The sequence below is a fragment of the Brassica oleracea genome, chromosome C2 (assembly GCF_000695525.1).
Source record: "Brassica oleracea var. oleracea cultivar TO1000 chromosome C2, BOL, whole genome shotgun sequence".
Classification (NCBI taxonomy): domain Eukaryota; kingdom Viridiplantae; phylum Streptophyta; class Magnoliopsida; order Brassicales; family Brassicaceae; genus Brassica; species Brassica oleracea.
The window spans coordinates 3910412-3914959 of record NC_027749.1 but is presented as its reverse complement, the minus strand read 5'-3'; positions in this window follow the sequence as shown (position 1 = coordinate 3914959).

Sequence of the window (4548 nt, the reverse complement as noted above, 5' to 3'; positions counted from 1 at the left end):
GCTTCTTTACTGTCTCAACCTCATCTTTTTCAAGTATTTACAATATTGCCACTGCAATGAATAGTGGCAACAACCTTGTACGAACTGTTTGGAGCTTTTATTGCCCTTTAATGCACGTAAATCTCTTTACACTCTCTCTGTTTCAATTGTTATGAACTAAAAACAACATTTCTTTCACTTTCTCTCTATATTCATCCAAAAAACTCAAGCTTTTGATTCAAAATATGGGCTATGGTTGACAGAGCCATATTTCTTTCGTTTTTACTTACGGTTGCTTTCGTTTGAGGTTCTGGGTGGTTGGAGAAGACCTTGTGTGCAAACGAAGTCATCTCACCTAGTTTAAGGTACGAATTTGAATTTTTTTTCAAGATCTGTTCGCGTAGAAGACTTACTAGTAAGTCATCTGTATGTAGAAGACTTACTGATGAGTCTTCTGGTCAAACGGACGACTTAAATTAAGTCGTCCAGCTTTGTTTGTTAAAAAAAAACACTTCAGACGACTTATATATACGTCGTCTATGAGAAACGGGCTAGTTTTGCATTTGACCGAATCGTGTCAGATCTTTGACTATTTCTGGACGACTTATAATTCAGTCGTCTCTGGGAAAGTTAAAATTTCAATATTTTATGAAAACTTGACGACTTACGTGTAAGTCGTCCTAGGTTAGTTTTGTAATTGAAAAATAAAACTTCATAATTTAACTTTAACCAGACGACTTAATATAAAGTCGTCCAGCTAAACGACTTAATTTAAGGTCGTCCGGGATAAGCAAGGTTTGACCAGAAAATTGGGAAAAATTCTGGACGACTTTGCTTTCCCCGGACGACTTTAAATTAAGTCTTCTGGAGGGACGACTTTATATTAAGTCGTCTGGTTAAAGTTAAATTATGAAGTTTTATTTTTCAATTACAAAACTAACCTAGGACGACTTACACGTAAGTCGTCAAGTTTTCATAAAATATTGAAATTTTAACTTTCCCAGAGACGACTGAATTATAAGTCGTCCAGAAATAGTCAAAGATCTGACACGATTCGGTCAAATGCAAAACTAGCCCGTTTCTCGTAGACGACGTATATATAAGTCGTCTGGAGTGTTTTTTTTTAACAAACAAAGCTGGACGACTTAATTTATGTCGTCCGTTTGACCAGAAGACTCATCAGTAAGTCTTCTACATACAGATGACTTACTAGTAAGTCTTCTACGCGAACAGATCTTGAAAAAAAATTCAAATTCGTACCTTAAACTAGGTGAGATGACTTCGTTTGCACACAGGGTCTTCTCCAACCACCCAGAACCTCAAACGAAAGCAACCGTAAGTCAAAACGAAAGAAATATGGCTCTGTCAAAAGCTTGAGTTTTTTGGATGAATATAGAGAGAAAGTGAAAGAAATGTTGTTTTTAGTTCATAACAATTGAAACAGAGAGAGTGTAAAGAGATTTACGTGCATTAAAGGGCATTAAAAGCTCCAAACAGTTCGTACAAGGTTGTTGCCACTATTCATTGCAGTGGCAATATTGTAAATACTTGAAGAAGATGAGGTTGAGACAGTAAAGAAGCCATTTTTGAAAAAAAAAAAATGTTAATGGCATTTTCGTAGATAAAATGCAGGTGTGGGGTTAAAATCTCAAAAAAAAAGGAGTCAAAAGAAAAGGTTAGTTTTCTGTTTGACTCCAAGTTTTGAGTCACTTTTGCAAAAAGCCCTTTTATGTTGGTAGTTTTCACAAAATAAATATTTTTAGGAAGAATGATGTTAAAATTTTACTTAGATTGAAAATGTACTATTGATTAGAAAAATATTATAGACTATTAGATATTATGTTAATATATCAAGTTCAAATCATAAGAATGAAAGTCATGGAATTAATTCTTAAAAGATTAAAAATTTATGTTGATATATCAATTTTAGTGAAATATATGATGATGTGATTTCTAGATTCTAAAATTTTAAAGTTATACACTTAAACAAAAATTGAGGAAAACAAACAAATAAATAAAGAGACAAGACAGTGCGTCTCTTTTTATCTCTCTTTCTTCGTGACTACACATTTATAATTTATTAGTTTCCATTGTTTAGTTTGTCCAACGCAAAGTACAACACAAATTGATCTGATGATGACAATATAGATGCATTGTATGTCAACTTCTATTAATATAGGTTTTGTGTATGTTCCATTGTTATGTTATATATTCAATTTTCTCAAATTCTCTTGTATGCACTATTTAGATGAGATTGAGGGTAAGATAATGGTAGTGAGTTTTCTTCTTTGTGGACAAATTTCTTGGATTTGCATGTATATGATATGTTGTTTTTCACCAAATTACACAATAGAAAGAGGTTCAAAATTCACAATCCCATCACCATTCTAAGGAACTTCAATCTTCATAACAAAAATGATTACCTTCTGATCCACCTTTATATGTTTTGTCATCATCGGTTTCAAGATCCTATCCACTTCAATGTCTCATTCACAATATGCCTCCAAAATTCAATCTCAATATTCACTTCGTTGCCTATGAATAACTCCTCAACATTAAGAGACTCTCTTCTAATAATTTTATGAATATTTTCAATTTTTGATTTTGCTTTCACCATTTCATGAATTAAAGTCAAAACTTGTTGAGCTGCAATATAAGGTTCTTTTAGAGACATGACACCATGTTCTAGTTCATATGTGTGATGGAAGACGATTGAATTAATCATCATACTTTGGCATCAATTTCTTAGAAATTGCTCAATCCAAGTATCAAGCTGAAGGCAAATGCATCTTACTATTTCCACCCACCTAGAACATGGATCATCTGACGCATATGTAATAGTAGTGAAAATAAAAAAAATAATTCAAAAATCAGTAAAACAAACGAAAGAAAATAAAATAAAATAATAATTAGTGGGGATAGAGATAAACATGAGAAGAAGAGAAGAGAATAATATGCTACACAGTTTCTTTCTTTGGTGACATCATCAAAATCTTGTTGGTATTTATCTAGTCTTGACAATCTCAGCAAGGAATAAAAGAAATTTGACTAGCTTACACATGATATCAGATCAAGAGCTGATACGGTTCCATTTGACGAACATGATCATTAGTTTTCAAATTCGGCTGAACCGCAACTAGTGGTAGGTATTTTGGTTTAATTTTGGGCTCTTGGGTTCAGTTCGGTTTAGTTATTTGAATCTAGAAAAAGTTAATCCAAATTGGTTTGGTTTGTGTTCAGTTTGGTTCAATTTTAGTTCGGTTTCATCAGTAAAAAGGAAAAAAATGAAAACATGAAAAAATGAAAAAGAAGAAAACACATAATTTTTTTTTAAAATTAACTTAAAATGTTTTAAAACATGTCATTATAATGAAATTTGATTTTTTCTTGTAATTTTTTGATAAATTTTCCTTTTAAAGAATCTTTTTAGCTCGACTCTGCAAAATCTTGTAGGCGTTTTTTTGTTCAAAAGCAAAATCTTGTAGTTTGGTATCAGTTTGTTTTTGATATTAATAATGTAATTTATTTTACAGTTATCATTTTTACCAATTGTAGTAACAGTGTTCCTACACTAAAATTGGCTGAACAAATATTTACGATGGCATAGCACTCTATAATAGTGACAAATTAAATTTTGATTTTGTAATTCAATTATGTTAAACTTCAATTGCATAATTCAGTTTTGTCGTGTTTTAAGTGTTTCTCTATGTCTGATTTCACTTTGCTTATTCCAACGGATTGGATGATCAAGCACTGACAGAAGCTGATGAAAATAGAAAGAATGTAAACACAATGCAAGCAATCTTTTGAATTACAAATTTTTAATAATTCAAAAAAAAAATTATAATAATTCAGAGAGAAAAACATTAGAGGACCAGAGATAAATAAATAGAATAGTGAAAACAAAGCAAATCTTTGGAGAAATTCAATAAAGGTGATCCAACACAAGGCTCTGAACATATACTTTTTTTAACAGAATGTTTCAATACAAAACGTTCTACCTCATCATGGTGTTGGTGAAGATATTGCACCATATACTACTTATTTTAAGCCCTTATCTCTCAACCGAGAACCGAAACATCCACCTGAAAGGTATGTTTATTGCAGTTTCTTTGCCTTTCCCTTGAGCCATCTCTTCTATTCTGTAGATATCCTTGCAGGTATTCCACAGATATAGTCCTATTCCATGAATTAAAAAAACTGCAAGAAACATACTGCAAAACGAAAAAGGAAAAAATGTTTTTAAATGTTGTAATATGATTAACCCATTACTTTTTGGCTTGAATAGATTATGTTAAAACATTTATTGATATTATACAGTAGTTGTAATTTAGCATTTTGAAGTTCTAATTGCATAAAGACACAACACTTTTGAAGTTTCAATTTTTATTGTTTTGGGCTTGAATAACATTGACTTTTCTCGCGCATATACGAAATCGCCTAGACACGTACGCACACGAACGTAAAATCATAACCGTCCACGTGTCTCATAACTCACAGTCTACTCAATCGAAATCGCTGATTCAACTAAATCCACGCTGTGTACCAGTGCATCGTCGCACCTGAGTC